Raw genomic sequence first — 10,862 nt, forward strand, 5'->3', positions numbered from 1 at the left:
CCTGGTGTCAGGGAGGGACCAGCTTGGACTTGAGGTTGGTTCATGGGTGTCTGACAGATGTGGCAAGTTAATGGTTCTGTTAGAAACTTGAGGCTAAGGACATAAATGATCTGAATGAAGTTAAGTGAGTAAAAATGTGTGGCTGGGCATGCTCACACATGCCTTTAATCAGGTCCACAACACTGACACCCAAAGGACTAGTCATCTGGTAAGTTCTCTACTGCATGTTTCCCACTTTAGCAGGGTTTGGTGGTGCATTCAGGAGACTGGCAGGAGGATCTACATAGCCCCAGACCAGCCAGGACACCTCTATCTGAAAGCAAAAAGCTAGTCTCTAACTTTGCAGAGGCCAGTGTCTTACAGGAGACTCATGTTCACTGTTTTGTTCCAGTTTCCTTTTCCTGAAATGTCCCCACCACAAAGCTTTCATACATTTCCTCTTGGCTGTAACAGTTACTGAAGATAGCCAAATGACTTTCTCCCTCAGTTTTTTAAAGCCTGTGGTTTAGAAGTTTATTCCTTACTGATGTGCTTAAAAGTGGCATCCTCCCTCTGTGTATAAGCTCTCCTAGTTGTCTGGATTCCTGCCTTGCTACTTTATTTTCCTGTCTTTCCCAAGTAGAAGATAAGCCATGTGAGGGCAGGAAGGTTTATGCTTTGTCTGCTGAGTTCAAAACAAATTATCAAATGTGTTGAAAATGATAGCCTTGAGTTAGTTTGGCAGTGGATGGGTTAATGGCTGTAGCTGCAAGGGAGGGAAGATGAGTAATGTAACTGGTATAGACCTGGGGGCCTAAGCAGCCGATGTGAAGATTGGCAAGTCAGTTTTAGTCTTGTGATATGGCTTGCAGTTACAAGAAAGGTTACCTTCCTGCTCTGTCAACAAGGCAGGGAGGAGCCACTCCCATTATGAGGGCCCCACCCTTATGACCTCATCTAAGCAGAATGGCTTCCTGCTGTGACTTGGCTCTGGAATATATCCCAAAGGCCCCTATGTTATCAGCTTGCTTGCCAATAGAACTGGGGATATTTTGGTGGGAGGTCTCATTTTACTAAGGGACATGCCCTCAAGAGTTGTGAGCTTGAGGCTTCAGCCATGAAGGAAGCACCTTTGTTCTATATGCTTCTGATATGACTGGCTGGCTGACCACAGACCCGGAAGTAAGGGGAAGAGGGCCAAAAGTCATGAACAGAAACTTGAAATAGCTATGTTCATCTAAGGATAGATAGGGTTAGGGAGAGTGCTGGGCATTGAACCTCAGGGTCTTGTGCTTGTATACTGCTAAGTAAGCACTCTACCAATCCGGGTTTCAGGATTTTATTTTACTGAAAAGCTCACAAGCAACCCAAAGGTTCCACCAAAGAACCTCATGTGTGGGGGTTAGGGCTTCAACATGAATGGGTGCAAGGTACCCTGACACAATTGTACCCATTGCATTGTATGGTGTGCACATTAACAATAGCCAAGTAAGTCTCCTAAAAGTGAAAGTATGGATCAGTTATACTAGAATGAAAGGGTTTCTAACTTAGGAGCCTGTCTGTCCCAGAACCTGCTCTGTAGACCAGGCTGGCCTCTTACCTCCCCAGTGCTGGGATTAAGGGTGTGTGCCGCCGCTGCTACCTGGCAGAAAGGTGGTTTTTAACATTTTACTGTGAAAACTAACTGTAAAAGAAAATGGGGGTGGGGGGCTGGAGAAATGGCTCAGAGGTTAAGAGCACCGACTGCTCTTCCAGAGGTCCTGAGTTCAATTCCCAGCAACCACATGGTGGCTCACAACCATCCAAAAATGAGATCTGGTGCCCTCTTCTGGTGTGCAGATATACATGGAAGCAGAATGTTGTATACATAATAAATAAAAAAAAAATCTTAAAAGAAAATTCAGGGAGTGGGCTTTAAGGAACGTAGAAAAATAGCAAGACTTAAGTGCCCCTTACCAGCAAGTACTTCAGGTGGAAAAAGTGGGTTTAAAGTCTCCAGTCAAAAGACAGATTTTAATGGATAACAACAGTGAGCTAGTTATATGACTCCCATTAGGTTTTGAGACATAAATGAGCGTGTAAGGATCAAAAAGAAAATCCACACAAATATTTAATTGGAAGTGACCAAGAGTGGTGGGGTCAGAAGTTGACATCCTTCACCTTATGTTTGGGGTGGGTGGATCTGTTTGCTTTCTTGGAGGCAGGGTATCTCATTGAACATGGAGCTGCTGATTCAGCTGTGCTGGCTGGCCAGCAGTCTGCCCCTTGGAGTTTTGTGTGGTGCTAAAGACCCAGGTAATCTTGCTTACGCAGCAGGCAATTTTATCAACTGAGCCATCTCCCCAGCCTGACATGCCATATTGACCAAGCAAAAGTATACTTCAAGAAAGTTAACAGTGGGACTGAGGAGGTGGCTTAATGGGTAAAAAGCTGAGCAAGAGCAAGCCTGATAACTAAAGTTTGATTCTCAGAACCGGATCAAAGCCAAGTGTGGTAGCATGTGTCTATGATTCCATGCTGGGAGATGTGGGGTGGAGACAAGAGAATTGCTCCCCTGGACTAAGTACATAGTGCAGCCCCAGAAATCACGGACCCTTCCTCAAAACAAAGTAGTAAAAAAGAATTTACTGGGAAGTTGTCCTCTGACCACACACACACTGTGTCACACATGTCTGCATGCAAGCATGCATACACACACAAAAATAATTTATAAGGCACAATGCCATATTTTAATAAGCTCAAAGATAGCCAGGAGAAATAGCTTTTTTTTTAAAGCTTTTATGTGGATGGCTGTTTTACCTGCATCACTTGTGCACCTAGTGCCTGCAGAGGCCAGAAGAGGATGTTTGGAACCCTGGAACTCTGGAGATGCAGATGGTTATGAGTGTGGCCATGTAGGTGATAGGAATCAAACCCAAGTCTTCTGGAAGAACACCGGTGCTCTTCATTTTTATTATGTGTATGTGTGTGATATATGCAGGTGCCATGGAGGCCAGAGGTGTCAGGTATCCCTGGAGCTGCAGTTGCAAGTGGTTATGAGATCTCTCTAGCCCCCAAGATAGTTCTTATACACAGTGTCTTTTCTGGTCATAACACAGGGAAATCAGAAAGCAGCAAAAGAAGGAAAATTGGGCCCAGCAATGGTGGTGCATGCCTTTTATCCCAGCACTCAGAAATAGGGGTATCTCTGAGTTCAAGGCCAGCTTCGTCTACAGAGTGAGTTCCAGGACAGCCTGAGAGTTACCTATCTCAAGCTGAAGATGGAACCCAGAGCCTTGCTTTACCACGGAGCTGCTTCCCAGTCTCAACTGCCTCAAAAGAAGAGCACTCATAAAATAATAGATGCATGAACCAAGAAAAAGAGACTCAAATTACCAAACACAGAAAAGAAAGTAGGAGCCAGGTATGGTAGCACATGTCCAGTGGGAAGCAGAGGCTAGCCTGGTGAACAGAGTGAGTTCCAGGCCATCTAGAGCTACACAGTGGGGCCCTGTCTTGAAAAATACATAAGCCTACAGTGAAGAGTCAAATGGTAGTCGATTAATATCATACAAAGGCATTAAAAAACAAATTGATTTACCTATCTGATAAAATGGACCAGACTGTGAAAGACTTAAAAATTAGCAAAGAAGTATAGCCCAGAAACTGACCAAGGCTACTACTATGACTTAGTGCCTGGAATTTACCAGCCACCAGCATTTACTCCCTTACAAGGCCATAAGATAACTGGGTACCAAGAATTCCCAGATGGCCACCCTCCCCGAGGGGCTCATGAAGGAAACAGATTGCCCCACTGGCCAATGTGTCAATCATTAACAATTAAGGGTCCCTGTGAAACAAAGAGATAGCTACCATTAGTTAGCACATCCTGAGGTCTGCAGGTTTTACAACTGGTGGGGTCAGGAGGCTATCTGATTCCCAGGCCTCCCCTCAAGACAAAGGGCTTCCTAGGAATCCATGGCTCTGGTCAAGGCCCCTCCCTAAACTTATGGGTTTTGCCTTTTAAAAACACCTGTAGTTGGGGGACAGGGCTGCTCTCTAGCCTGCATGCTGAGAGAGCCCGTTTGTACAAACGTCTACCTTTCATTAAAGCCTCTTGCTGTTTGCATCAAGTTTTCTCCTCCTCCCTGGTGGTTGGGGTGGCCGCAATCCTGGGAAAAGATTCTGGAGGCCTGAGCTTCATGGGGTCTTACAACTGAAGTTAGAAAAGTAAGGTCACTGCATGTTAATAGAGGTAGTAAATAATCATGAAGTTGTACAGTGGTAGATAAACACTAAAGTTCAGGTAAGTTCTGATGTAGTAGGTAATTTCATTCTCTGTTCTCATCTCTAGATGGGTTGCCTGATCTAAAAATCAGCAGACACCAGAGCCAAAACACAACCTAGACTTAACCTACACAGAATATTCTATCCAACAGATAGGAAATGCATATGCTTCTCAGCCAGTATTTTCTAAAATACATCCTAGGCCACAAATAAGGAAATTTCTTCCATCCTATCAGGTCTAATCGCATGACCTAGAAGTCAGTGGGGAGAAACACAGCAGACCCTGACAAATACATAGATACTGAGCAGTTCAAACTTAATGACCAGTGAGCCATTAAAGAAATGAAAAAGGGCCAGGTGGTGGTGGCACACACCTTTGGTCCCAGCACTCAGGAGGCAGAGGCAGGCTGGTCTCTGTGAATTCAAGACCAGCCTGGTCTACAAGAGCTATTTCCAGAATAGCCTCCAAAGCCACAAACCTGTCTCAAAAACCCCTCCCCCAAAAAAAAAAAAAGAAATGAAAAAGGGGCTGAAGAGATGGCTCAGAGGTTAAGAGCACTGGCTGTTCTTCAGAGGTCCTGAGTTCAATTCCCAGCAACCATGTGGTGGCTCACAACTATCTGTAATGAGATCTGCTTCTCTCTGCTGGTGTGCAGGCAGAACACTGTATACATAGTAAATAAACATTTTAAAATTTTTATATAAAAGAAAAAGAAATAAAAAAGTCTTTAGATCAGATCAAATGAAAACACAGCTCACCAGTACCATGGGGATATGTGGCTAGTCAGTTCTAAGTACAGTTACGAGTAATGACATTGCCCGGCATTGGTGGCACATGCTTTTAATCCCAGCACTCAGGATGTAGAGGCAGGTGTATCTCTGTGAATTTGAGGCCAGCCTGGTCTCCAGAGTGAGTGCCAGGATAGGCTCCAAAGCTACACAGAGAAACCCTGTCTCAAAAAACCAAAAAAAAAAAAAAAAGAAAGAAAAAAAAGTCAGAAAGCGGTGGACAGTCGTGGGATACACCTTTAATCCCAGCACTTGGGAGTCAGCGGCAGGAGGATCTCTGAGTTTGAGGCCAGCCTAGTCTACAGAGTGAGTTCCAGGTCAGCCAGAAACCCTGTCTCAGAAAAGGTCAGAAAGTGGGGTTGGGAAAATGACCCAGTAATATTTATTATGCAAGCATGAGGACCTGAGTTTGGATTGCCCACACCTGCGTGCAAAGATTCACATCAGGGGTAACAGAGAGAGGAAGGTCTCTGATGCTCACAGGCCATCTAGCCAAACTGGTAAGCTCCAGTTTGAGAGAGACCCTGTCTCTAAAACTAAGGTGAAAAGCAACAGATACTCTGTCAACCTTTGGCCACACACACATACACACACAATTGCACACATAATATGTATTTATACCCAAATGTAAGTATCTGTAATGATAAATCTTTCCGCCAAGCCTCCTGAGCTCCTCTGCCAGGTGGGCACCCCAAGTAACACACAGAGACTTATATTAATTACAATGCTGCTGGCCAATGACTAAGATTTCTCAAATGCTAGCTCTGTCTTAAGTATCAACCATAATCATTAGTCTATATATTTTATAAGACTTATCTTATCGAGGATGCCAGCCTTAGTGTACTGTCTTCCCGGGGATTACATCACAACTCCACAGAGAAGAGAAGAGAGGAGGAGGAAGAGGAAGAGAGCTATTTCCTGCTTCTCCTTGCTTATATTCTGAGTCAGCCTGCTAAGTCACTTCCTGCCTGGATCACAAGGCTTCTTTTTATTACACTTCCTAGAATCCTCCTTGACTCCTAGTCCCGCCCAACTTGCTTCCCTATTGGCCAACAGTACTTTATTTATCAACCAATAAGACAAACATACATACAAGTACCTACCCCATCACAGATCTTGGGGGATGGGTTGGGGGGGGGCGTTGGTAGGGGACATGGGAGGATGGGAGGGAGAGGGAATGGGGGTTGATATGTAAAATGATTGTTTCTAAATAAAAAAAAGCAGGTCTCAAATAAAAAACTTATTGTGGCATCTCAAAAATCTTTAAAAACTTGAACAATCCAATCCAAAAGCAGAAGATGGCAAAAAGTAATAAGGCAGAAATAATAGAATAATAAACTAAAATAATGGAGTTGTAAACTAAAAGAACAATGAGCAGGATAAAGACTTGATTCTTTGAAAATTAAGATTGACAAAAGAGAGAGAAGACCCATGATGGGGGATGTCCTTCTGTTTATATGTTTCTCTTATTGGTTGATGAATAAAATACTGATTGGCCAGTAGCCAGGCAGGAAGCATAGGTGGGGTGGGGAAACATGATTGATAACTGATGCCAGGACAGAAATAACATCTATAACATATAAAGATCTGTGAAACTTAAATGCTGAAAAAGAAACCAGCCAGATAGTGCCTTGTGCTACCACCACCCCACACAAGGGTCTTTACCACTGAGCATCTCACCAGTTCCTGTCTTAGGAATTTGAAGAGACTTTATTTCTTTTTAAAAAATTAATTTATTTTCTGTGTCCATGTTTGTAGTTGGAAGTTTTTCTCTGTCTCACTCAGTCCCACTGGACTGGTTTCTCTCCCACCTACCAGGTCCATCCCTTATAAAATAACACTCTGAGGCTTAATATCAATTACAATTGTTTGGTCAGTGGCTCAGGCTTATTACTGGCTAGCTCTCTCTTATAAATTAAACCATTTCTATTAATCTATGTATTGCCAGGAGGCTGAGGCTTACTGGTAATGCTCCAGCATGTTACTCTTTTGGCAGCTACATGGTGTCCCCTGACTTCCTGCCTTCTTTCTCTCTGTAACTGTTTGGATTTCCTGCCTAGCTATATTTTGCCTAGCCAATTTTCTTTTTTTCTTTTTTTAAAATTTAATTTAATTTTATTATTTGTTTGTTTTTTTTGTTTTTTGTTTTTTTGAGACAGGGTTTCTCTGTGGCTTTGGAGGCTGTTTTATTTTATTTGAGATTTTGCCTATATAAGGATGTTGGATCCTGGAGTTATAGACAGTTGACAGCTGCCATGTGGGTGCTGGGAATTGAACCCGGGTCCTCTGGAAGAGCAGTCAGTGCTCTTAACCACTGAGCCATCTCTCCAGCCCCCTCTTTTCTTTTTCTTTCTTTTTTTTTTTTCTTTTTTTTTTCTTTTTCAAGACAGGGTTTTTCTGTGTGGCTTTGTAGAATAGGCTGGCCTTGAACTCACAGAGATCTGCCTGCCTCTACCTGGCCAGTTTTCAAAACAGCTTTATTCATCAACCAATAAAAACAACACATATTTGAAGCATACAGAAGGACATCCCATATCACATGTGTTTTGATTGCATGTATGTATGTGCATCGTGTGTGTGCCTGGTTCCTGTCAGAAATTGGAAGAAGGTATCAGGTCCCTGCAGTTATAGATGAATGTGAGCCACCATGTGGGTGCTAGGACTCAACCTGGATTCTCAGCAAGAGCAACAAGTGCTCTAAACTGCTGAACCATCTCTCCAGCCATTTTTTTCTTCCTCCTCCTCCTCCTGCTTTTGTGGTGGGCTGTTATTTTGAGCCAGGGTCTCATGGATCCCAGGTGGCCTCAAATCAACTGTGTAGCAGAGGAGGCTAGAAGCTGGTCTTGAACTTCTGATCTTTCTGCCTCCACTTCCAACGTTCTGGTATCATAAGCATGTGCTCCCCCACACCCAACAACGTTCATTTGTTTGTGTCAAGGTCTCATTCTGTAGCCTAGGCAGTCCTGGAACTTGCTATTTGTCCCAAATCTCAGTGCATGTGTGCGTGCGTGCATGCGTGCGTGCGTGCGTGTGTGTGTGTGAGAGAGAGAGACAGAGACAGAGAGAGAGAGAGAGAGAGAGAGAGAGAGAGAGATTGAGAGAGAGAGAGAGAGATCTTTCTGAATGCAAATACTTATCAGTTTCTAGAAGAGCATGGTGAAATAGGGAATTGACCCTGATACTCAGGGTTGCTCTCACCCTAGACATGCTGTTCATGTCTCAGAGGCCACTGAGACCCCTGAATATTGACCTGGAGGAGGGGGAAATTCAGACAGCCTCACCAAATGGGGCAAGCCTTGTAAACTACCCTATGCTTTGAGTTAGGGACCTCCATGAACAGTCCATGCCAGTCATTTAAATTGACATTCACAAAGTGTCATTCAAGGGCCTGAGGGTCTAAAGAGCTGATCTTGAAATAAAGTTGTTCCTGGGTTGCTGGTGCCTTCTGGCATCTATCTAAAGCAAGTTACTGAAGGAGAACACCATTGTGCTAGGTTTACATTGTCACTATGAATGTGTTTTCAAATGCCAAATACAGCACCAGTTTAAGATACATACAAAGGTCACCATATAACCTAAGAGATAGGCCCAGTAGGAAAAGCATTAGAAAAGGAGCCATGGAATCCAGATACCAAATGTCAGAAGATAAAGCCACTGTGCAACACATTCCTAGTAGGAAGAGAGAGCTAGAAAGTTGGCAGGTATATGAGCTGCACTGCACTGTGTGGCCATCCTGAGGCACACATTGAGTCTTAACCCTCAGTAACTCAGCGTGTGACAAGGACCTGCAGAGAAATGAACCAGCTGGCTATCTGTGATCAGAAAAATACAATGTCCAAGGAAAAATCAATAGGTAGGTTTAAAGGCTGACTAAACACAGTTGAAGATAAAGTTAACTCCCTGAAAGACTGCAGAAGGCCACAGTCTGAGCTACCATTTCACCTGAGGTAGGAAGGTTGCTTCACAGAAGTATCATCTGGGCTGAAACAAAGAGACCCTAATGACCAGAAAACTCTTAGAACTGATAAACAGTTCATCAAAGTAGCAGGATACAAAATCAACCTACAATAAGCAGTAGCTTTCCTGTATACAAATAAACATAAGCATTCGGAAAAAGAAGCCAGGAAAACAGTTCCGCTCACCATAGCTTAAAGAAAACAACTGAAGAGGAAACCTCACCAAAGAACTGGAAGACTTGTCCAATAAAAACTTTAAAACACAAGAGACAAAATGAAGACACTAGATTTCCCTGTGTTCATGGACTGGAAACATTAAAAGTAAGAAAATGGCTATCCTATCAAGAACAATCAGCATATTCATTACAATCCCCATCAAAATCCCAAAGCCATTCTTCATAGAAATAGAAAAAAAAAATACTAAGAATTCTTGTGGAGAAGGGGGGATGCAGCTCACTTGACAGAGTGCTTATCTAGCATGCACAGAGCCTGGGTCCCTAGTCCCTAGCACTGCATGAAACAGGCACAGTAGCAATGCCTGAAATCACAGCACTCAGGAGGTGCAGCCAGAATAATCACAAGTTTTTGGACCCTGTCTCAAAATTTTGTTGAGCTAAAGGAATGACTCAGTGGTTAAGTGTACTGGTTGCTTCTTCCAGAGGACCCAAGTTCCTAGCATCCACTTCACCTGGTTCACAACCATCTGTAACTCCAGTTCCAGGGGTTCTAGCACCCCACCCTCTTCCAGACTGTGTGGATACCTGCACTCACATGGCATGCATCCATACAAACACATACACATAAATAAAAATAAAAACCTTTTTTAAAAATTTGCTGGGCACTGGGGCAAAGGAGGTGAATCTGTGAGTTTGAGGCCAACCTGGTTTACCATGTAGGTTCCAGGCTAGGCAGGGCCACATAGTGGGACCCTATCTCAGAATGACAAATTTTCCCAACAAAATCAAACAGGATTCACTATCATAACAAGCAAAGGATGCAGGGAATTCCCATCTTAAGAAGGAAGAACCTTGGGGCTGGAGAGATGGCTCAGAGGTTAAGAGCACTGACTGTTCTTCCAGAGGTCCTGAGTTCAATTCCCAGCAACCACATGGTGGCTCACAACCATCCAAAAATGAGATCTGGTGCCCTCTTCTGGTCTGCAGGGACACAGGCAGACAGAACACTGTATACACAATAAATAAATAATTAGAAAAAGAGACCTGGTGTGCAGATACACATGGAAACAGAATGTTGTATACATAAATAAATAAATACATCTTAAAAAAATAAAAGAAGGAAGAACCCTGCTAGGCAGTGGTGGTGCACTCAGGAGGCAGAGGCAGGTGGATCTCTGTGAGTTCAAGGTCAGCCTGGTCTACAGAGCAAGCTCCAGGACAGCCAGGACTACCCAGAGAAACCCTGTCTCAAAAAGCAAAGCAAAACAAAACAAAAAAACCCCACACCTTTCGTGAGCATGCTTCAGAATTTTTTTTCTTTTATTTTTTTTAATTGTTTTTTCAAGACAGGGTTTCTCTGAATTGCTTTGGAGGTTGTCCTAGAACTCAATCTATAGACTAGAGTGGCCTCGAACTCACAGAGATCCGTCTGCCTCTGCCTCTGGATTGCTGGGATTAAAGGTGTGTGCCACCAACACCTGTTTGAATTTCTTAACTTCAACATGCTATCACCAACATGGAGGTCTTGTGAAAATGCCATGGGGAGGCCTGGGTGGGGCCTGAGATGGTGAGTGGCCAACAGTCCAGGTGACACAATGGAGTCTGAGGAGCTGTGAGACTCTGGTATCAAGTGGCTTTATTCCTTGTTCAGGGTGAGGATGATGACCGATGCAACCAGCAAACACTGGAGGTCTTT

Source organism: Cricetulus griseus, chromosome 2, assembly GCF_003668045.3.
Source record: "Cricetulus griseus strain 17A/GY chromosome 2, alternate assembly CriGri-PICRH-1.0, whole genome shotgun sequence".
NCBI classification, from domain to species: domain Eukaryota; kingdom Metazoa; phylum Chordata; class Mammalia; order Rodentia; family Cricetidae; genus Cricetulus; species Cricetulus griseus.